This window comes from Homalodisca vitripennis, chromosome 1, assembly GCF_021130785.1.
Source record: "Homalodisca vitripennis isolate AUS2020 chromosome 1, UT_GWSS_2.1, whole genome shotgun sequence".
Taxonomy (NCBI): Eukaryota; Metazoa; Arthropoda; class Insecta; order Hemiptera; family Cicadellidae; genus Homalodisca; species Homalodisca vitripennis.
In genome coordinates this window covers 20,007,490-20,033,798 of record NC_060207.1, presented here as the reverse complement: position 1 = coordinate 20,033,798, position 26,309 = coordinate 20,007,490, and the positions used below count along the sequence as shown (strand labels likewise).

The window sequence follows — 26,309 nt, the reverse complement described above, 5'->3', positions numbered from 1 at the left end:
TACAATACTTTCAACTAGTAAATATATGTCTGAAACGGAATAAGGAACGGAATATATATGCCCCTGAAAGGAAAGCTAAATATTTTGGACCAGTAATGTTGAAATAAAAACTCACGATTTAACCACGATTAAAACTGAAAATTATTGAGTCATAAAAATGTGACATTAAGTAGGCCTATATTATATTTTTCTGTTTATATATATATATATATATATATACATAAAATAAATAGTGAATACTAATAGTGCACTCATTCTGTACAGTAAAAGGATCATTATATCAAGAATATAAATATGAATAGCAAATAAGACATTCCACTAGAAAAATTAAAAACATGAATATACTATAAGAATTCGTCTGTAATATAACCAAAACATATTTCAATGTAAAAATCCGTAACATAAAAATGCATCAACTGTGCTTTATCTATGCTATGTACTTAATGCATACCTTAGACTCTCAGCTAGGCGCGATAACTGAGCAGTCTGCACTCTAGAGTTATCTTGAAAACCTTTCCAGAAGGAAAGAACCTGTCACGATTTGAAAGAAAACACGCCACCTTAAAACGCCAGAACCACAGCTATAATACTCAGAGAAGGTGAAAGTGCTGTTTAAGATTAGGATTAATATTAAATGAAAGATTCTTGGTGCAATTGGGCAATTTTAAATTCATACTCACAATAATTGTTTATCTAAAAATAATCACTCAGTTTTAAAAGTTACGCACGAAATACATATTATACATTGGAGACTGTGTTCTTATTATTAGCTACATGGAATTTTATCATATTGTTTTTTAAGATATTTTAATACACTGTTCTTGGACTGTTAGGATCTGTACGGGCGATAAGCCATTTTAGTTGAATGATTTGTTAATAGAGCCTGCTGGATTGGTAATAGAACATAAAGAGATAGTTTAATTACTATTCTGTTTTATAGTTCTCTTAATAAAAAATAAACACACACAGCTGCGGTAACATTTAATTGTATCACGTGTAACTATTAGGAACGTCCGTTCTGATCACAGTTACCTGTCCTTGTCTCTGTACAAATAATGATGATTACCATGTGATTGAAATCGATTATATAATATTTACATTTCCTGTGATGAACTGTGACGCAGATCGCTACGTGAACCGTCTTTATTTGTGTTTTTAATATACATTCTTCGAAAATAAAACTATTTCCTGTGTTTTATTATGATCGTAAAATGTTTTACTCTTTACGTATCATACGTAACAATCACTAGAATTTACTCTTGAGTAATTCGATGTATATATTTATGCAAAAACCTTTTTTTGTCCTAGCCTTTTCAAATCGTTGGTGGAGGCTAGTCTTTCGTTGTATCAAATCGTAGTTACTTCCTGAATGTCTCCTAACACTGTTGTAGTACTCTAAAATAATGTATATATGCCATAACGTTATGATAGTGAAATATAAAACTTTTTGTGGAACAGAACGCCTCATTAGAACTTTACTATTCCACGTGAAAAAGAAATGTGATTTTTTACCTTTGGCAGTATTATTTTGGGTGATCAAAAGAAAAATAGCAGAGTTTCATCATTTAGCAATGAAGGGACAGCGAAACGTGGCGCCTAAACAGCATTGGGAATCCAGCGTAATCGAGGGCTTTTCAGAGCAGCGCTATAGGATTTGCATTTTTACGTGATCAACCACCACAGTTCATTAATTAGCGGGGAAACAAAGACCACAGTTCATGTTTATTGGCCGCGTAAACTCCAGCAAGCGAAGTGAAGCAGCGTCTTTCAGTGGCGTTAACACCTGTTCTATCATTTGTTCATATTTACCTAGCTGCGCAGCCACACCTATATAGCGCCCCTCTCCACCGCAACGCGACCTTATCTGGCACGACATTCTCCACAAAGCGAGCAGTTATAGCAGATAACGTAGGAAATTGTATACACGAAGTCTCTTTCATAAAGGTGCTATTGGATGTAGTTACAAGCAACGACTGAAACAAGTGTAAATCTTTACCGTTCGTAAATCCCTGGAAAGTTTTTCTCGTGCTAGCTGGAAATTTATTACCGCCGTCCGGCGATACGCTTAAATATTCATACGCCCCAGGAGTTTTCACAAATAAACTGGTTGGTTGTACTTGACACTTACGGAATAAAAATTGCTATTTCAAAAGTGTACTATTTGTAAAAATGTTTCTTATATTTTATATATTTCTTTATTTATATTAAGTTTAACTTATTATTATAAGTTGAAAATTAAGTCATATTAACAGTTTCATATATTTTAATTTTGATTATTTTTCATTCCAATAATAACGTTTTAGTGCAGTTCAACGAACGTTAATAATAATAAAAAAATAAAAATGCAAGTGGCTACTCTCGCAGAGGGTGTTTTGTGTGGCTGGAACGTCCAGACTTACCAAACTTGAACACAACACACTGAAACAACCGAACAGAACACTGAAGTGCACAGAACTGAACAACTACACCATGGCACAGGCGAGGCGAGCTACGCGAGAGGCGCGCGGCACCAAGTCCGAGATGATACTGACTCTGAGGCTCGGTGCGGGCCATGCGCGGCACGGGTCGGCACAACACGTCCTTCCGAGCTCAGCAATCGATCTCGCTTACCCGACCTAAGCTATAAACTCATCATTATCTGTAATTGTCATAAACATCATAGCCAAGTAACGTTGGTTAAGTTTCATAAAGTTCGAGGGGAGGAATTCGAGGCGCGAGGTGAGTTGACCCGACGCGTCTTAACGAACATTGCGACCCTTTGATCTCGCCCGGAATATGTGGCCGAGGTAGGGTTAACTCGGCCTGTGATAATAGTGGGTGGGAATACACGAGTCTTTCTCCCCCCTCCCCCGACCTTATTCTTTGTAAACGCTAATTATGCTAATTGCATTCGGTAACCTTTCTTTGAGAGACATACAATTGTTTTTAAATTTTCAGATTTAGTTCAGATATAATTTAATCCCATGTGTTAGTATTTTATTTCACTTCTAAAATTAAGAGAAACCAATCCTTTAACCAAAACTAATAAAATAATATTCAAGTTCGTTTATTTTTATAGTAATTGGATTTGATATAATAAACCCTTCATAAATAGGTGTTGATAAATTTGTATTTTAACTGCATAGTAGTATTGAACTGGCTAAATCTTACCTAAATTAGTTTACAATAACGGTTTGTACAGTAAACGAAAAATAGTGATACATAATATTATACATAATATTATATTATTATATTATAATTATTATAATATAATCTATGTCCAAAGTGATCAGTAACTAAAAAAAAACGGATTGCACCTAGGACAGGTTATGAATGGTTAAAACACACGTACCAAGCTATGGTAAAATATGTAATAATACCCACACAATATAAGGAAATTAATATTATATAACAACTTACTTTATCAATAGGATGTTCTACATCATCATTTAGAAGTAATTTTGAACTTACCTGTAACAAAAGGAAACACTCTTAGACATACAAACATAAATATAGAAACAATAATATAAAATTAATTTGTAATTTTTTTAGCTGTATAAACTTAAGATATTAAACTGAAATAATGTAATAACGACTGTATTAAATTGAATGGTGTAAATTAAAATAGTGTTATTACTAAGGATAATATAATACAAGAATAACCTCAGTGTGGGTTATTAAGGTAAGGCAATTTGGTTTAAATAAATTATATGAATGAGAATAAAGATTAAACATATTGAAGATATTCATTTAGAAATTAGGTGCAATGTACAATAAGTCAAGTTATATATGTTACTTAAAGTAAAATAACACCATGCAGGTCACACATATAAAACAATAGCAGATTTTATTACCAAATACATGAGTAAACCTATAACCTTAAAAGTTTGAAATCCACTACTAAAAATCTAGGTGGTACTCCGCAAGGGTACTATAGCTAGCTATTTCTCGAATATATTTTGTTCATCCTATGAAGGAAGTGCCTAGATTTAATTTCAAACAATATTTGACATCATAGTACCTACATCAAACCTTTAAATTAGATCACTCACAATAAGATATTCCACGTACTCGTATATATAGTTGAAAATAAAGCGAAGCGTCTGTTTTAATTTGACATATTGTCTAAAAAGAATAAAGGAAAGTAATGTTTTATTTTACTACGCGAAGTTAGGGCTAAGACCTCTCTATCAATTATCCTGGGCACCAATGGCTTAAAGTTGTCTTCGACAGGCGGACGCTCGGCGGTCACCTGTCCAAGCAGCAGCCACGCTCGACGTTGCTTGGTTCGGTTATCTCGCGATAACCGCTGTACCACTGCGCCATTACATAAGCGTAAACATATAAAACTCCTAGCTCAATGCAGCAAGTATCGAAAGAAATATAATGATCGTGACAACAATATATATATATATATATATATATATATATATATATATATATATATATATATATATATGACAAAGTCATCGAAACCATATGGGAGGCGATCATAGAAACCGTTACACGGATATCAAGAAATGTCAAAAATTTTGAGATCTATGCTAGCTGACAAAATAAATCTGAATATTTAACTTTATACATTCTAGATTCCCTGCCCTGGAATATTCATCCCCAATAAAAGGGCTGTCTATAAGATATTTTGTAAACATTAGTGATGATGATGTTCACTATAATAATAGCCATCACTGTATTAAGAGCACAGCTTGTGTAATATTTTCCACTCTTAATACAATGTTTTTATACTGAAAAAGATGATGGATTCAAATCCGTAAAACACACAATCCGTGTTGGACTTTCGTAACATGTTACGATGCTAGTGTTTGAAATCCTCTAAGTACAAATTTCTAAGAATTTCTGTTACTAGGGTATTGTTGGAATGTTTACTAACATTCTGTATCAACGAGATAACTCGATGTGTGGTATGCTTGTTTATATGATTTCTCATTAGTTTCTTGTATGTTTATAATCTTTCTAATGTATCAAATAATATTAGATATAAGTTTATCTTGTTAAAAACTATTAATTCATAAAATGTATAGAATTAGTTCTGTTCCTATGTGATTTATATCAGGCTTCCCCAACTCAAAAGTAAACGTGTCTTGAACATTTGTAGGTAAGAAGGTTATACTTAACGACATTCTCAGCCAATGCTAGCCGGTATTGACAATATAGTCGTATGGCTCATGACAGCTGTTATTCCTAACAAATGATAGGTGCCACCTCAGAATAGATTGAGGTTGTAAATAAACCTGCCTCTAACTGTCAAACTCCAGCATAAATAGAACTTGAAATAGCAATGCTGTCGTTTTCATATGGCAGTCCAATTTCGTGAAACATTCTTATGGGTGTTTGCATTATTATTAAAAACTGTAAAATTATACACATCTCTGTTAGATTTGTGACTTTATTTTCATTCACCATCTCCGAACTTGCAAGATATTGCGAATAAAAGTGAATGTTATATTATTGAAAACTTACTGTAACCATCGTAGGGACTTCATAAACGCTCGGACGATAATAAGAACATTTTAAACGTGATTAGGGCAGAAAATAAATAAATTATTGTATGAATAAAAATGAAGTTAATTTCTTTCATAGGAACATTGATTATGGTGTTGCTTGTGGATGATGCATAGATCTGTGCAAAATTTTAGTCTGTAGGTCAATTGATTTTCGAGATATCCCAAGGACAGCCAAACAGGTATACAAACAGAGAGAAGTTAAATTTTTCCAGCCCTTTGAGGTTTTGGGTTTTCTGACGCTTGGCCAATAATATTAAACAGTGTCCTATTTCTATAAAAGTATTGATTGTCTACTGAGTGCTTATATTGATAACATAGATAAATATTGCACCATAAATGGTTTGAAATTTGGTATTTTGTAGAAAATAGTACTTGTCAATAGTTTTAGCGATTTTCTTACAGTCGGTTTCATTATTACTGGAATTATTATTACGTTAGCATAATGATATCTTCATTATGCGTAGTTATAGGTCTAAATTACGTGAGTAAAATGCTACAGTTACGTTATCGGAGAAAGTTAATTTAAATTTAGCATTCTTCATAAATAATGCTATTTTACGTGTTATACCAGAGGTAGCTGTACGTCTATATTATGAAGCTATCACGCTGTTTCAAATAAGTAATATCAAACTGTGAAATTGTTATATGTTGTATATCGTATATATGAATGTAAATATTATTTTCACAGGTTATAATTATCGATACCTATATGCATATATGTGTGTAGGCTATTTTTGGAGGGCTCTACAGATTTCTAATCAATATTCTGAATTACTTCATACGATTGAAGGCATAAAACATTAGATTTAAAATCCCCCCCCCGTCCCCTGTAGATTTTCTAAAGTCGGTTATAAATCTCAACGTATTTGTCGTAAGTTGTGTTAGATCTTCACTATGCTTACAAAAGCTTTTTCATAACATACTTTTGTCAAAATGAAAAACATTTCATTTTATAAATTTCGTTTTGTGATTATATTAAATCTATTCTGTTTTTAAAATTACTAAGACTACAAATATAAAATTTTCCTGAATAAAGATAATTTAACTATTATTTAGATTTTTATAGGCTATATTTATGCAAAAAGTAAGTAAATTAAAGTAAATTTATTAAATTATTAATACACAAAAATGGCTGCTATAGGTCCATTTTATGTGGCTAACAATTCCTTTTTTATACCCAATACATTTATGAAACAAGAAAAGTAAAAGACTTTTAAACACTATTTTTTAAATAATCAACAACGGGAAATTCTTTTAAATGTAAACAATAAGAAAGGTTGTAAATACCTGATGGAGTTCCCATTAATTATATACAATACAACCAATTATATCGGGTGTTACCATTGTAAACTTAGCCAGTTTAGACCATAAAGTAATTGGTATGCCAAAGAATGTAATTTCCAAGAACCTTTTTTAGGAGTCTAAAATAAAGGGTTTTTAAAAATAATCAAGTACAAACACACTCCTTATTATACCTTATGGTCGTAAAGACATGAAAATTATTTCTTACAGGTAACTACGCAGTAATTGGACACATACATTTCACAAAAATAAGGAAGGTAGACACATGAGCATCTGCTTCGTAAAACATTACGCAATCTGAAGAGCGTCACCACTGTTGACTTATTCACTTCAGTTTCCGCCATGTTATATATTTTCTGACGTGGATAGAAACCCTCCAGTCTGTTTATAAATGGATTACCAAGTTTGATTCCTAGTGCTAGGATTTTCTTCAGTTCTTTTGAAATAAGTTTTTTGGAACATATTCATTTTCTAAATAAAAAAAAAACCATTAGGTCTTAAAAAACATAAGTGTTTGGGTAGACTTTAATAAGCGACCTAAACTCGTTATTTGGATGTTTTTTTGTCAAATGTTTCGATAGAATTTTTGAAATGAATAATTTGACAATATAGTAGATTATAATTATATTAAAAGTAAACAATAAATAAGAAATAACTAATTTTTGGAGAATTCGAAAATGGTAAATAACTGGTTTTTGGCGAGCGGTAAGAAATCTAAGAAATCTAATTAAAGTTGGGTTTATTATTATTAATGTTATTGTTAAATTAATTTTGTTATAGTATTTATATTTTTATTGTATTGTAAATCTTATTATTGTATAACATCGAAGATGGGTAATATATTAGATTGTTCGAAAATAACAGACAAAAACGAGCGTGTGTCACTCATTAAAGTCTCACCAGTTGTTTTACTATAACCCGTATACTGTTACTGAGTTTATAAAAAAATCACTCGGAAACATATGAACCTAAGACAAAATTATTCCTTAGTTAAGTTTAGATTACTCAACCTCTTTGAATTGACTAAGGAGGTAGCCTATACAAGTATGGAACAAGTTGAAAAGCGAAATGTACAACTGGTAAAGTTAACATGTTTCATCCAAGGGAATTAAATAAAAAAAATAATAATTTATGGATACTACAACTTTTATAGTTTTTTTTTTTAAATATAGATCATGAAAAGCCATAAAAAAGAAATTCAAACGTACTTCTGTGAGTGGAAAAATTTTAATATTCTAAATTTAGATTAAATCAAACCTTCCTAATTAGGATTACTAAATTTAGTAATCATTCTTTCGTGGCCAGTACCATGCACGAATAATCATTTTTGTTCAAAATTGAGGCCAAAATGTTTAACACAATTCACAAATTTACGGTCTCTCAGTTTCTCTAGTGCATGCGACAGTGCTTATGTAGTGCGTGGTTCTATGCAGTTGTATATTATTTGGATTTAGTCTCAAAGTCTGGAATTACAGATATGATTGTTTCTGTAACGTAAACTACCACCCCTGTCAAGTTTGATTGCGGTGAGTTGATTACCATATTTTATTAATTTAGGAACCTTTTTTTTTGTTTTTCGTGTACGATTAAATTTCTTTTGGAATATTTGACAAGTGAGACAGGGGGAAAATAAACATGTGTTATACACGATGTAAAAACAAAGTAACGATTGGAAATATTGATATTTTTGTAAGTATTTAATATTAAATAAATATAAAATCTGTATATAATGTTAATGCAGTTTATCATAAGTTTTACTGAACCTGGACTGAATTAATCATCTTAAAAAAATGTCTTACCTTCATAAGATATCAGTCCTGTGTGATGCAAACAAAATCTACGTTTTGGCACGATTAGGTCATCATCACAATTGTAGAAAAAATGTTTTGAACATAAATAGCTGAAGCTTCGTCAGAAGAATTAAAAAAATATTAAAACTACACACACTATCACACCAAGAACACAATTCCACTTAAATTAATACAACTATAATTAATGTTCCTGTGATACATAAAAATTCGACAAAAGTATTGGTTTTTCTTGGAAATAATGAACTCGTTTCTTATAATAACTTAAAGGTAGGTACTTTAGGTGTCACACAAAATACCAGAGAGAGGAGGTCACACAGTTAAATCGTCATGTTAAAGATAAAATTTTCATTAAAAGGAAACAATGGTTTTTCCATAACTTCTCGTATGAGTTTCATTATTATTTCAATAATTTCTAGCAGCAAACTAGAATTATTAAACAGCGTAAAAATGTAAGAACTAAAATAAAACATTACGTTGTTACATTTTAAAATTTATGTTTAAAGTCATTGAATTGTCATGCATAGCTTTTTATAACCATGATACTTTATATTTATAGTGAATCACAATAATGGAAGAAGAATAATAATTAATAATAAACAGAATTATTCTGTTTGTGTCTGCACTTACTAAAACTATTATAATTGCGATAGTGCCTTTTAAATCTTGTTTTCACGCACAAGATATTTAACCAATTATACTGAAATATTACATGGATATTAATAGGTTCCATGGGATTAATACAGGCGTATTCTTATTTTGAAAATTCCTCTGGGCTACACCCGGAATGCTGGTCTTTGATGCACCATAAGATCCCATATTGGTCTGAAAAGTTATGTAATATAAAATTAAAGAGCCTGCATTCGACACTATGTTTCTTTACTTTAACCACTATTTAAATTATAATATTTATCTATAATAATAAAAATGTAACTGTCACTTAACTCCTGTTTTCAGCCCTAAAGATGTGTGTGTGTGTGTGTATTTTTTCATCATAACAACAAGCAAACTTAACTATGGTTCTAGAAATATATAGAACAAAAGAAGACGTGCAAGAGACGTAAGTGTAACCTTTTTGATAAAAGTAGTTTTCTGAGATCTACACATGTGTATATTTTCTAGGTCAGGACAGTTAAAATAAACTAAAATTTGACATAAGCATTTATGCATTTAGGCCTAATGCATATTAGGCCGATTAAACTACCTAAGTGCTCTTTAGTTTTTCGGTGAAGTATGCTTCTCAGTGCTGCGTGTTTACATGTATACTGACGTGGGAAATTCTACGAGCAATATGGCACTTGAATAATATCTCACAGACTCATATACATATTTCAATTTCTCATAGAGTAAATAAGGCAAACTCAACTGTAGCACTGTAAATACTGTACATTAGACATAGAGTGCATTAAAACGCCCGGACACGCCCGTTTGTACACACTACTTTACCGAAGTAAGCTTCTCAGTCCTAAGGAGGTAAATATAGATTCTTCGTCGGGACAACGGAAAAAACTCATCTATACAGCTGGAAATATATTAGACTGGAGGTACAGTTGTTGGAAATAAGCGGTTTTTGAGACTTATGATTATATTGTCATAATGAGGGCTACAAGGCAAACTCAGTTGTGATTCGAAAACATAATTAATTTCAACCAGGAATGAACGCCTAACTTGGTATGAGTTAGACCCTCAACACCTGATCGTCTAACCATGAACACTGAAATAATATGAACCTAATCGTATACTACTTACGTGTAAAATATATCATAGAAGACCACCATCATCATAAGTGCTTTTAAAAAATAGGCTACGGCCTCTGATTTAAAAAGACCGCTTGCAAAGCCACAGGTAACGGCTAGTACAAATATAAATATAAAATTGTTAACCCCTGGACTGATTGAGCCTAAAGGATAGAAAAAATTTAATAAAGGTAATTAGAGCGTAAAAAGCCGATGATCCAGATCTAAAGATTCTGATGTCATTAATTAGAGAAAGTAGATGTAGGTATAAATGCACAATGTGAAGACATGTATGAAAAAAAGAAACAATTCAAATGAAAAACCTTTGGAATACACTTGAAACCGCTTTGTTTTAATGATGGAATTGGTTTGGAACAAGGGCTTGTCTATATATATCCAAGGGGTGGTGGATATCCTGTTGTGGAGCTTACCTAATATCCATACACTTTACATAGTGCACTAAGAAAAAATATTCCGTTTCAAACTAAATATAACAGAATTATACAGCATTTTATTTGCATGGTAAAACTGGTGATAAAATTATAAGATTACAGTTTGTTTACTAAGTTTCCTCCAGTTCCTCGAATGAAAGCTACAGCTCCTTTATACCCTACTTGTAACTCAAGCAGCGGCTTTACAGATTACATTTCCCTCTTCTTTAGAGACGTTTTTGTAATAGTATGAGTCACGTCTCCCTTATTTTCAAACGATAATTTAAATATTTTTTAAATACGTAAATATTCTGTTTTCATAACATTTCGATCTGACCAGTACGCTTGCTGTGTGTTCTATCCTAGTTAAGTCGATTGCATTTAATCAAGCCAATTGCTAACAAGAATTCTTAATTTTCCACCACTCTAAAAGTTAGAGAATTTCAGCCAAAACTATTCAGCAGAAATACGGTACATACGAGTCCCACTCACGAGCAGAATACGCTGACGGTGCATTAGCTATTTACCCATTGTATCAAAGTTTAGTCTTAACTTTGTTATTGAGTAATGCGAGATGTCTCGTTTTATAGTTATGATTAATCATTTAAACGCTTTTTATTTGATGTCAATACCGGTGATTCTAAATATATCATTACTGGTGATTTTAATTAACCTCTGATTTTGTTCCATTAGTGAGTGCCTATAAAAAATGGAATGCAAGGACAAAAGAATGTAATGGACTATTGGGAGAGAGTTTAGGATGAACTGGAAAGCCTGGGGGTAAAATTTTGTTAACACTTATACCAACAACAAAACTATGGAAATCGTCCGGGTAACGGGACAAAGGTAAAACATATCTTTGATTCCATTTATACACAAAATTATTTACAGGATACCCCAAATTTAAGTCGGATAAAAATATACATTCCAGCTATGCACGAGTAACTATAATGTAACATGTAATTTTTACAGGGGGCTTAAATAAGGCATTTTTCAATTTTTTTTCAGAGGAGAATATTTTTAGTTTTTTAATGACATGTTAAAATATTTATTTCTTCCATCAACATTTATACTCCAGTAGCTCAATACCATCGCGGAAGACGTCAACTGGCGGGGTCCGGCTCGACCGGGTAAGATACGGAGTTTCAGGATAAATCCGCCGGAGTTCGCTTCAAGGGGTTGAAGCGCCTTACAGCGGACGGCTCAGGTACTACAGCATGTAAGTACGCTGTGCCTGGCTGGCTCGCTCTCTCGGCCGGAGTCTCTCAGTCGGAGTGGTCGTCGAGTCGGAGTCGGAGTCACCGCCCCCACATTCGATACGATAAGGTGCAAGTAAGTCCTAGCCGTAATAAATAAATCAGTACGAATAGGATTAGATTCTATTACTAGTAACGAGGAGTTTGAATTTAGCTTTTATTTAGTTTATCGTTTTGTTTCGAGGCCGCTGGGTTGCTTGACGTACGTTGCCAACAGCGTTCTTGAGCTTCGGGTTAGGCGTGATTCAGTTTAGTTTTACTCAGATTATCGTTTCCTTTCGAGGCCGCTGGGTTGCTTGACGTACGTTGGCCCAGCGTTCCTTAGTTTCGAGCTCTAGTCGAGCTAGGCGCGATTTCGAGCGAACTAGTGTTCGCATTTAATTTTTATTTAGCTTATCCTTTCTTTTCGAGGCCGCTGGGTCGCTTGGCGTAAGTTGGCTCCAGCGTTCCTCGTTTTCGAGCTTCAGTTGAACTAGCAACTGTCGTATTAGGGAACGTTTAGGTAGTGTAACAGTTATCCTAAAGCAAATGCTGATGCCTTCCTTTTATTTCCTTTCGTTTCCGAGTCGGCGATGATGAAAGCCTGTTGATCCGTTGATCATCGGTGCTGTATTTGTTTCATCTTTTGGTTTTACATTAATTCGGGTCTGAGCTGAACTTGGAAACTACCTCTCCCTCTCGAACCCTGGATTTTACCCCTCTCGACTGGTCTATCCGGTGTCTTAGGGTTATATATTTTTATAAACTATCCCTGACCCGATTATACGTTATAATAATACTTGCTACAATACCTCTCTACAATCAAAATTCTATGACTACGCTATCTGTGCTAATGATTTTTAACTCAATAAATCCATATTTGCTAAAAAGAACGTATATATCTAAAGATTAACATAATTGAATACGACATCAATATGAACAAAATGTTGTATAGCAACGCATCATAGTCATCAAATTGCAACATGGACTAAACAAAACAGCATTTAATAATAAGTCTATATAAAATATTTATTTGACAGAAACAGCCACATAAAAAAATAATTGAATCTTATAATGTAAGAGCTGTATAATGTAGTGGTAGCGCACTTACCCGGCAAGTGGGAGATCCAGATCGAGTTCTGGAGGAGCAAGTCATTTTAGTGATTCAATGTTTATTGAAATTAAATATATACATAGAGAGAGAGATAAATAAATGAGGATCTGGACAAAGGGAAACCTAGGCTAAACGAAGCATATGTAAATTATAATTCGTGAACGTTTATGAAAAGATACGGATGCAATTTATTCCTTTCAAGGGCTGGATTTAATGCGGCCATTCATCAGGTTTTAAATACTTACGTCAGTTGCAGTAGGAACCCTCTTGAAGTAACGCTGAAAGCAGTCCCTAGAAAGAGTTAAGCCTGGGTCGTTGGGATTCTAGTACATACGAGTCCCACTCATGAGTAGAATACGCTGACGGTGCATTAGCTATTTACCCATTGTATCAAAGTTTAGTCTTAACTTTGTTATTGAATAATGCGAGATGTCTCGTTTTATAGTTATGATTAATCATTTAAACGCTTTTTATTTGATGTCAATACCGGTGATTCTAAATATATCATTACTGGTGATTTTAATTAACCTCTGATTTTGTTCCATTAGTGAGTGCCTATAAAAAATGGAATGCAAGGACGAAAGAATGTAATGGACTATTGGGAGAGGGTTTAGGATGAACTGGAAAGCCTGGGGGTAAAATTTTGTTAACACTTATACAAACAACAAAACTATGGAAATCGTCCGGGTAACGGGACAAAGGTAAAACATATCTTTGATTCCATTTATACACAAAATTATTTACAGGATACCCCAAATTTAAGTCGGATAAAGATTGCCGGAAATAATCCAATTCAATAGAAATACTAGGTATTACTTTTTTATGTTTACTGTTAAATTTGTAATGAATACATCCATGATAGTTAAGTAATATAATATAATGCGAACAGCATAAAATGTGGAATACGCCAGTGATATATGTACTAAGAAAAATATATGAACCATGTAATAGAAGATACATCCGCTACACACTTGCTTTGTTGTACAGCGGTCTCATATACTACATATACGCCTCCTTATAGTTGGTCTCTGTACAAAAGTACATCCTTCATGTCGCATTATGAATTTAATAAGGACGAACTTCCTCCTCTCCATTTTTACACATGGCACTCTTCCTTGTTATACTTAGTTTCCTTATGTTTATGATCTCCCCCACAGTTAATTATTCATATAGCTACGGTGAAAGCAGCTATAAATAATTCATTACGAATCTCAACATTTACTTCCTTATTGGATTTAATCGGCCTCTTAAATTAGTTTATTTAGGCTTTACAAGTAAAAGATAGTGCAACACCTTATAAACAAAGGTGTTGTATATAGTTACAAACTACTAGGTTGTTATAAAGAGATAATTCTTTTCCACATAGATGTTTTGAAAGGTATAAATAACAATAACACACACACACACACACACACACACACACACACGCGCGCGCGCGCGCACACACAAAATTATAAAATACGACAGACAAATAACACCACAGCTACAACACTTTGAACTGTTTTTGATGAGGTTCAGTACCATATTTTTAAACATTATGTAACTGTTGACTGCAAATTGTCATTCTCTTTCCCATTGATACTCTTCAATATACGTGTTATGTCATGCTGAAAGAACTATAATTTTGTTATTTGCGCTCATCACTGCACTGTAAATACTATCGACTGTCCAAAGTATCGACTCTCCTATGTGTACACCATCGTCCTACTAAGCCCAGCATACAGAGGTGGGCACCTCCTCTTAACCCCTTTGAGTACTCGCTTGGAATGACAACCATCGGTGAGTTGGTTAGTAACGCTTTCCTTTGTCTCTGATATATTGCGCTTTACACGTGTTTATTTTCTCCCCTGTACACATCTCTCAGTTTTCCTACGTTTAACGTCTTTGCTTTAAAGTTTTTACTGGAAAATCAATAACTCAGTTAGTTCCTTCGTTTTAATGGAATTGTTATTTTTCTTTCTATTGATTACCCACTGGTTGCCATTTAAAGCTTCTACATTAATTGCATGTAATGCTCGTAACTCACAACGCCAATGCACAAACTATATAATGCATGATTCACTCACACCATTCAAAATGTACACGCGTTATTTCTTTTTTCACATAATGTTACTATGGTGGAAAGGTTAATTCAGTGTGTATGTTGAGTTAAGCTCCAGTTCACTTTCCACTTAAAAGTAAAGATGTCTTATTTTATCAAGCGAAGTTAGGGCGAAGAAGCCCTCTCTAACACTTAACCTGGGGACCAACGGCGTAAAGGTGACTTCCGAACCACCACCAATGGCCGGGCAGAAAGCCTGCTTGCAAGGACAGGATCGCTTAGCGGTCACCCATCCAAGCACTAGCCACGATCGACGTTGCTTTATCTGTTTGTCTTGCGATAACCATTGTACCCGCTACACTACGCCATTGGCAAGTGCACACCTTAGTGCAGCGTCTGGAATCTGTCACTTTTTAAGACTTGACTCCTGGAATCTGGAGTCATGTTCGTCTGTACGAAGAGATAAAAAAAGCAACGAAGAAGATCAAAACGAACTCTTATCATCATTTCGAAAACACTGTCTTACATTGTATGTAACTGTTTAGTCTATTCTAGGGTTAATAATAATCCTACCATTTTCAAATACTATAGAGATGGGATTGATAATAAAGCATTGGCATCTCTTGATAAACACATAACTGTTTCTCATTGTCATGGTGCTATCAAAACTTTCTGTTTATTACCTCGTATGACTTTTATTTTTAGTTATTTAAAATATATCAAGGGAGTAAAATCGGGAAAGAAGACGATGGCATTTATCATGGTGGACCGCCCTGTGCATTATAACAGACTGCCTGTATAACCTTCTCTTTGAACTAATGATTTCCAATTAGTTACAACCTTTACAATTAATAATAGAGGTGGCAGAATCCCTGATTATTTATAATTTACGAATTATCCCACATAAGACAATGGAATTGATATAAATAATGTTTTTTCTTTCTTATGTCACATGCGAGATTTTTTACAATTTCTTTATACTCCTTCGGTCTAGATCTAACGATGTAAGTCTGTGCCAAGTAGTCATCCTCACCAATTAAAAAGAATTGATTCTTCTGTAATTCCATATAACAACGCCACAAAAGAACAACTCAATGACATTATAGTTATAATTGAATGAAACAATTCAGTTGTTTTTTATTTATATTTTCAAGTCTCGAGGACCTTTCTATCAATTCTATAACAAAGATGGGTAACCGAACAGATAGATTTAGAGACGGATTGCGAGTTTTCCTAAAATCAATAGAGTTCCTAGCCCAAGATAAACTTATGTTCCTAGTTTCAAGTGTGTAGGAATTTTTCTATCAAAAGTTACCACATAGTTGGGAAAACAATGTTTGGGGACAAAAAGACGGACGGCCCTTTCATTTTTGATCTGTGATAACTTCCTTGAATCAACAAGAATCTAGAAGAAGTTACAATTTTTTCTGTGGGATTTCCTATCAAGAGTCATCTCATAGATAGGAGGAAGGACAGACATAAGGACAGCCCTAAAAATCGATAGTGGTCTTCCTTGGACTAAAATGTATCTATGTACCTAGTTTTAAATCTATTTGGCTTTCCTGTCAAGAGTTGGACGGACATACGGACGGATGGCTCTTTCATTTTTTATCTGAAAATTAATAGTGATCTTCCTTGGGCCAAGAAGAAACTATGTTCCTAGTTTCATGTTTGTAAGAATTTTCTATTAAAAGTTACCACATACTAGAAAGGAAGACGGGCGGCCCTTTAATTTTCTATCTGAAAATCAATAGCGGTCTTCCTTGAATCAACAAGGATCTATCTAAGATACAAATTTGGTCTGTGAGGTTTCCTATAAAGAGTTATCGCATAGACGTGTAGGCGGCCAGACAGACGGAGGGTTTTACATTTTCTGTCTCAAAATCAATAGGGGTCTTACACGGACCATAAGAACTTATGTATCAAGTTTTAAGTCTTTAGGATTTGCCCCTCAAGAGTTATCACATTGACGGGTAGACATACAGACAGTGACTCTATTTTAATACAGTTCTGTCGGACCCTAATTGAAAACCAAGCACACAGTTATAATTTAAAAATTGAGGATGCTGTATGTTATTCATAAAAAGGTTCGAGATTCTTCATTTATGGCAAAACAGTTTACTGACCGTAAAGACCCTTGGTTATTGTTACGTAAGACTCAACCTTCAAACACAGGAAGGCTGTTACCTCACTGTGGCCGTAAGTGGCTATCCACAGGCAAGTACCTCGGCTGTCTCTGAAACTTGAACTACCACTATAAGGGTTCAATTGCACAGCTTTCATGTGTCACATAAACTCTGTCAATTTCCAGTATAAACAGAAGGTACATTATAGACTCTATTGCCTACTGTCCTAACAAGTAGCCGTCAGAATTTTTGTTATTTTTAGAGTTTATTACACTGTTAATAGTTTAATTCATCTTAACACGATTCTATAATCTTTGCGTACCAATGCTTACATAGGTCTTGAAGTTTTATTTTACTCATCTAACACACAATGTCCCGAATACAGATGAAACTTAAATATGTTATATCTGTACGTGTACCTACAGAAGTTTTGTCCAAATTTACAGTCAAAAGACGTAGTAATATGCATTCCAGTAGGTTTCACTTGCATAAACATTTCCATAACTTATTTGAATGTTTAGTTATGTAAATGTAAGTTCAGGTGATATAATTTTGTTTTGTTGTGGTCTCTTTTTTATTTCATGGTCAGAACCAATGTGATAGCAATAAAATGGAAAATATGTTTACCATATTAGAAAAATATTGTTTAATTAGAATAATTTGAGTCACCATAGATTCAGGCACACTTTAAACTGGTTGGGGATAAAAATAGTACTTGTTAGTTAAAAGTTGTAATTTACAAACATAATAGCCTATTTCCATGGAAAAACGTGTCGTTTTCTCGTCAAAATTTAGTTTCAAGTTCTTAATAGTGTATTGTGTATATATCTATAGTGTATTAATGTTTAATCTGACACACGTTCAGATATAAATTAAAAATAAAAAAAAAATACATATGTCAGAAGTTATGTTATGGGCAAAGCGAGAACACCGCTTTGAATCATTAAATAAAGAGCTCTTTTGGTTGGTTGTCAGTTTTAGCGCAATATAAACCTTTTTTTTGTAAAGACATGCGTAAAATTTAAGGATGTTCTTTGATGGTGAGTAGTTTAATTAAATCCAACAACAAAGACTTATTACTAGCAACAAACTGTGTTAATTTCAAATTAATCTGCTAGTAAAATAATTTATAGGCACATATCACGTTTAAATGTAAACACTTATAAGTAATATTTTAGAGTATGTAGTATGGATATTAACGGTTAGTTAGTAATGTCAATTTTCTCTTAATAATATACATATTTAATTAGCCTAGGTTATCAGCTTTAGCTTAACATAAACTTAAATTTTTTCTAATATATGCGTATTATTTAAGGATATACTTTGATCATGAGTAGTCTTTATAATTACAAAATCATCAAGTCATGCCATCATTTATAGTCACCAATCACGTTTAAATATAAAGGTTTTGTAAATAATATTGTAGAATATATAGTATGGATACTACCAGCTAGTTAGGAATTTAAATTTTGACTTAAATATATATATATATATATATATACATATAAAGCCACAATTCATTATATATATATATATATATATATATATATATATATATATACATATACACACAATTCATTGTATATATTTATATTTCTATATATTATACATACACACACACACACACACACACACACATATATATATATATATATATATATATATATATATAAATTTTTTATGTTTAGGTGTCTCTAATGTCGAAACGATGCTAAGGGTTTGTTTTCGTTCTTTATCTTTTTATTCATTCAGGCGGACGTGGACTCCAAATTCTCGGAGTCAAGTCTGTGATAGAGTCAGATTTCACACACTACACTAAGCGGAAGGTAAAGTGGAGGTAAACGACATTCGAATTGAATGCACTCTTACCACTATATATATATATATATATATATATATATATATATATATATATATATATATATATATATATAAAGTTCGTTGCTCTTTACGTATATTAAAAAAATGATATACGTGCAATGTTGCAAAACACATTAAACTGTGATTTGTCTTAAATGAAAATATATTGTCTAGATTAAATCAAACTCTCTTGTCTTGATTAAATTGTAGTAATGCATTTCACTAGTTAAAATATTAATAAAGCCAGGACTAAAACACTCTCAGAACCTATAACAAGTTTTTAATGTTGACTTACATATAATACATCTATTACACCTATTTACAATTTCGAGTTTTACAAAGACTGTTATTCAGTTGAATGAGCGGTTTGTAAAAAATATTTAATAATATCTCTTTTTTAGTGATTTTAGTTGATGTTTGAGCACCTGTATGCCTTATGTTCATTGCTTTAGTCTTTACAAAATTTTTATCAAGGGGTGGTCTTTTGTGACACATGTCGATTGGTTTTGTTCTAGACATCTAAGTACACAGTTCTACTATTAGGAAATAATTAAACTAAAATAAAAATATCCTCAGTAACAATATGTGATTTTCTTGGACGCAGAACAATCTTATTATCATAAGAGCAAAAATCTTACTTCAATAGACACAGAAGGGATTCTCATTTTACAAAATACAAAACTAATTCTATGAAACATAAAAGGAAGGACAATTAAAAATGTAACATAAACATGGGTGAGAAATACATAGTTTATCGTTTGTCCGTATGTATTTTTCATTAACTTTTTTGTAAAAACGCTTCAAATAAGTCTACGATGGAACACACCTCATTGCCAGTCTTCATCAGCCTAGGTATAGCGCTATAAGGATGATTTAAAAAAAAGTGAAACGTGAAGTAAGCTAAGGCAAAAACGTGAAAATATGTAAATACCATGTAAAATCAAAACCAATCGCTAACATTTCGTGCAACTCTGAATAGATAAATGTGAAACCTTTATATACAAACTGAATAGCATCGTTAATTACAATGTGCTGCATATTATCGATGATTGAAATTATCACATATAACCTAATTTCATATCGAACTTGTGGTCCAATAAATTGGAATTGCCTTGAGGTATAAATTGGTGATTATGACTATTATTAGAGTTACTCGTGTGTAATAATAGGTTGTCAGTATTTACACTACACATTCTTGGTAGGCCAATTATGGTTCAGCGTATTTAATTAAATGTATTGATTTTGCATGCGTGTATGTTAAACAATAGTATGACTCCACCTGTCAGGGCTGTTATTCACTTATTAAAAGGGGAACACTAACGTTTGTCAATGCTAGCTAGGCAATCAGAACATAAATATAATTGTTTGTAACACAATCCTAATACATACTTTTGTTTAAATGTTCCAATTTAGTAAAGCACACACAAAGGTTAACATGCATGATATCTGTAGGGGAAACGACGATATCTCTAAAAATACACATCTTCCATGTTTTATTAACGGCCTTCTGTCTCCATTAAACTAAAAATAAAACATTTGGCATTGGCCACGGGCAAATATGTTTTACGACATTTAGCTAGATGTCTAGTTTTATTAGGGAAGCAAAAGCTGGAATTTTAATTGACCGCATCAGCAAAGGTTGGAGCGTATACATATAAATACAGTACAATTCCATAACGAGCTCTAAAAGTATAGCCTATTATGAGAACTATTATCAGAGCTATTAGGAAGAAAAATGCAGTATTCCTAATTACATAATTTCAAATTGATTCACCAGGTTTTATGTAATGAATGCGACACAACTGGAGGTCTGAGATATCATTCAAAAGATTCAAGGAATGCCTTTGATATTGATAAATGGTAATAAAGCAATAGTCAAAAGAAGTAGTTTTCTGTAGAAACTTTTTCGAAAGTATGGGCAGCAAGATATAATAATAACTTTTACAGTATACTCATGTCGTTTTAAGGAATATTCTTGATATCAGATGAAGAATTTCGTGAATTCCGTAATTTATTATTAAATATAGAGAAAATACTGAGAATGTTGAAAGCACTACGATTTTTAAAAATCTTTTATACAATTATTTCAAGGTATTGAAAAGTAGTCTATTAATTTTTTTATTACTTTAAAGTATTTAGGAAAATAACAATTATGTTTTTATTATCTATCTGTATAATAGTATAGAACAAGATAAGTACTACACATTCACCCACTGAAAACCCTGCAGGCAATTAAAAGAATAGTATTTGTTAATAAACATATTTTATGGCTTTTGGTGTGAGGGTTGCTAACAATGAAACTCTGCATCCTCAAAAGCCATAACCTTTTTTATTTTTCTGGTACTCGTTTAATGATCAGCTGGTTTTGGGTACTTCCGGGGAAGTTACGTACAAGACCGTTCAGGGGTAAAACCTGATAAACTTATAGAAAAACACAAAGATAGTTACTTTTTTAATTGATCCTAACCTATCTTTATACGAAAAACAGTTTATAAAAATGCTTTTACTACAAAGATGATATTAGGGTTATCAGGCTCTGTTTATCTCTCAAACTCATGTTACATGCGAGAAATAAAAAAAAGAAGTTAAATTATATATCATTCTTTTGAATAAAAATTAACAAAATTGTTACTCTTTTATGGTTATATAATTTTTTTCCATATCGATGTATAGAAATAAGTTCAGTGAAACTTAATAATGCAAAAAAGAACAAAAATACACTCATTAACTCTAACATGTTACCTAACCAGATTCACGCCACAAGCACCACCGCCCGTCATACCCACACCTGGCTATACGTGTGTAAGTTTGAAACTAATACGTATCAACAAATACGTTACTCTGTATTAGAATTGGTCAAGTAATCTGCTTCATATGGAAAACTACTTATCTATAAAACTTTATAAATATTTGTAGTAGTAACGTTATCATAATGTTGCTCTGTATTACATAGCACATAATTCTCTCTAGTTGATAAAATAATTGAAGCACCTTCTAAAAGTTAGTGTTTATTAATTTTATTGGTAGTTCGGGGTCTTACAATTTGTTCTAATCATGCCAAGCTTTTAAAATACTTAACATTAGTTTACGACTACAAAAAGCTACATATTTCACCCTTCTGTATTGAGTTTCTTCAAAAATATCCATGCGATAACTTTAAATCGATTAAGAAAGATTTACTATTTCTTTCTTGTATTCACCACAGGGCTAGTGCTCTGATCGTTATATAACTTTACATATTGTTACAAAACGTTTACGATTAGCAGTTTAACACCAGATTTCAAGATTCGTTCTAACTAAATTTATCAGTAAAAAATTGTTGGAAAAATCACAATACATTCTACCTAAATTTATTTAAGTAATCTAAGCATATTTTAGTTTCCTTATCTTGATACAAAAATGCATTCCTTGACTTAAAAACTTTTTATAGCTTTCAGAATTCTAAAATTAATAGTAGGTAGTAAAAGATACACTTTATAGAAAATTGTTATCTCGCCAAATATAAAGCAGATTTAGTCTATGGGATCTAGCAAAGGAATAAAGTGTACCTCAGTATTAAATAAATAGCTTGCTGTAGAACGTATAATAAAGCTAATATATTATTTTATCATACAGGCATACAAATTTAATCGATACATATTCAAGTTAAGCTGCAATATAATAATTACATTATGTTATAATTATTTCATACGAGCATATGAAATTAACACATTGGCTGCGGCAGACGCCCTTAGGGTGTGCTACATGATGAGATAACTCAAGATTACTCAGTATAGAGCCGAAGTGAAGGGATTTACATAGATCATAGCTTAACATTTATTACACTGTAGTTTAACCTCTATTTATCTGATAAAGTAAAATTCCTATAGTATATTTTTAGTGCAATTTATCATTAAATTAGACATGAAAACGTGTGTGGTTAACAACATTAAACGTTATGTGATTTGCTCATTGTTATTGTTATGTATTTCGTTTAATATTTAGCATTAAAACAAATTTTTGCGCTTCTTAAAAATAAAAACATTACCATTAAATATTACCAATTTACAAACATTACCTATTAATATCCTAAATTTAACAATGGTAAAAATACTAATTTATGTACATCTTTGAATTGTGAACAATAAGCTATGCTGATATTTTGAGTTTACATCAATTTGTTTCCAAACTGATATAACGTGGCCTTTTCCGGCTATAGATAGATAAAGACTGATATAAACTGATGGTTTATGTACTGTTTTACGTTTAATACCCAGGAAAGGAAGACTATTATTATTTACAAGGTAGGAATACACATGTAACAAAACAGGCTTTGCTCAAGTTGCTTTCAAACTATCAAGATCCATTATAACGATCAAGTCCATTTCATAATCGTGATGTCCTATGGATAGAAGTTTTACTCTCCCCGACAGATAAAATAAAACTTTTTGTCAGCCTACTACGCTTCTATGACGCTCAGCCTAATTTCAATTTTACATCATTTTTCATTCTTTGACACGTACCATCATAGAACTTATTCTTCTATATGTGGAAGATTAATGCAACATTTAACGATTACAGATAAATTTCTCGCAATATCTCCACAAGATATATTGAGTTATATAGCAGTGATTTTATATAGGGAGGGTACTACAAAACCCAGAGTGTGCTAAGATAAAATCTTGCCACTGAATTTAAAATTTACTTTCCAATCTATTAATTATCATGGTATTGTATGAATAAGCTGCTCATGTTAATATATCACATGTTAAAATCACGTAATTGTACAAATTTAATTATTTAGCTACTTTCTCGCTGCCATCGTGGTTACTCATAAAACCAAAGTAAAACAAATTTGCTAACACTCAATCATATCTCATATTGTGGCATGTACCATTTATAATTAACTTTTGTCCATACAAAAATGAAGGTTTGTGACAAATTTTATGTTAGTTTTCGAGTTATAGTGCGGATAGACAGATATACATTCTTCAAACTCATCAAGTAATAGACTTCGCTAACGTTTAGCTAACGATATAAAATACATACTGTGTAAAATTATAAAAAAAAACTACAAACAAAGTTTGACATGCTTGATATCTTCTTTGAAAATCTTGTAAGTTCATATATATATATATATATATATATATATATATATATATATATATATATATATATATATATATATATAATAATATTATATCCACATATAAAACATATTTTAGTAGCGCAGATAACGATTAGTTTATGTTAGATTGAGGAAGATTATGGAGCCCAGCATAACATCTTATGCACTCTTTCAAAAGGCAAGCTAGTGTATTACCAGATCACATTTTAATTCCCAAAATGTAACAACGTGCCACGTCATCACATCCAACAAATGTGATATAGGTGATACGAGAGCCGGAATTTGTAAGGTTAGGGAACCAAAAAACGTTTGTTACCTCACTAGCCATGCTTTCAAACAGATTTGCTCACCATTAATCCTAAAGGCACTTTTAAAGGCTGTGACGTCATCTAAATCTTACCATGCTGAGAAAACACTTATCCAGCCTCCTTATAACAACCTGTGTTGGTCTCTGTGATATTAAGCACTGAAGTCTTGAGTCCACTGGGCATCTCTACTCACCAAAGAATATAACAGATCTTACAAAGTATGTCAAATTATCCTTAGAAAGTCTGAAAGGGAGCCAAGTAGAGAGTGAATTTTGCTAAACCAGGATAGCTTTAAACTACCTAACACTGAAGTAACAATTTATAATTGCTGTATTCGGTTTACTGTACTTAGTGATTGTCGCCTGCTCAGAACAAATCAGACAGGATTGGGAAATGTGATGGGTGTATTAAAGGTTACAGATATACAAACCTGTATGCAGCATAAAATATCTTGAAATTTTGTGAAGAATGAGGGTAAAGAACTTCTCTGATGACTCACGACCAAAAAGGCTTAGCCCACCTCCAAAGTATTCAAATAATATAGGTATAATCTAGACAACAAACTTTTTAAGCGAAAATTTCCTAGTTGTCAAGTTGAAAGCTAAATAAATATTTTTATTCCAACATACATAGGATTTATATAGACCGTTTTAGAAAACCAAACAGGAATATCTTGGCTATAGGTATATGCTTGACTGATAACCTCTTCATGAATTGTAATCATTAAACAGTCTAGTTGCTGATAAAAAACCTAATAAGGTTTTGCTCGCTGTAAAACGGACAGAAATGTAATACCTGAGAGCAACTTGGAGAGTCGAGCAAACAACGGCGAAGAGCTTTGTGTTGTGTTGTTTGGTTGGAGATAAAACACAAGCTGTCATTGAGTTGCTGCAGGGGTATAACATTTTTATTGAACTTAAATTAGTTCTTATCGAATCAGACTGCAGGATCTCATCTTAAAATTGAGTTTACGACTGCGACAGAAACGCCCATATTACACATGAATAATACGTTGTACGAAAATTATTATAACCAATCGTAGCACAGACTAAACAACAAATGCATTGTTTAAACGTAAATATGTTATTGAAAAACATCTATTACACCCTATTCCTTCAAAATCAATATTTATGTATGGGTGTATTACTTTACATAAAACTACTAACTACCAAAAAAAACCTTTCCTTATTTATTTAATGACTGTGATTTTTCCAATTACTTACACACATTGTCGTTTTTTTTGCCATAGTCATAGTCATTTTATTTGACACAATAGAACAGTACAGTTTTCTGTGCACGTCTTAAGACATTTTATTACATTGCTATTATTCTACTAACAATACCGTATATTAAAATATTATGTTACTACGCAATAGTTTTTAGATTGTACAACTAAATCTAGTCCTGTTTACTGATAATATCACCAATCCTTCCTGTTAACGGTCACCCATAAAGTAAAACTCTCGCAAGATCAAGAGTCAAGAAACAACCCTGAGGTCTAATTATGTGCCACTAGAAAAAATTAGATCTTAACACTTACCAAAATAAAATAATCGTAATTGTTAACATTTCTTATTAGCAATGTATGATTTAAAAAGAAAACTGGATTTCGGACATTTGTCATCGATTTATAAGCACCATATAAAGATTATCCAAATTCATTAATTGGAACTGACAACTATGTTAAATGACTAAGGTCAGGGAAAAAATTATATACGTATGTACATATTAAGGTAA

The 26,309-nt window shown here is 32.3% G+C and overlaps 1 protein-coding gene across 2 annotated transcripts in view; it reads right to left on the bottom strand.

Annotated features, from left to right (window-relative positions):
* The window catches only part of LOC124357879 (cAMP-specific 3',5'-cyclic phosphodiesterase), an 809,095-nt gene extending 806,622 nt beyond the window's left edge, over positions 1 to 2,473 (bottom strand). For both annotated transcript variants that reach the window (XM_046809970.1, XM_046809977.1), the window contains exon 1: positions 2,400 to 2,473. The gene's annotated coding sequence lies outside the window, so the exon portion shown is untranslated. The remainder of the gene's footprint in view (positions 1 to 2,399) is intronic.
* Positions 2,474 to 26,309: the final 23,836 nt, after the last annotated feature.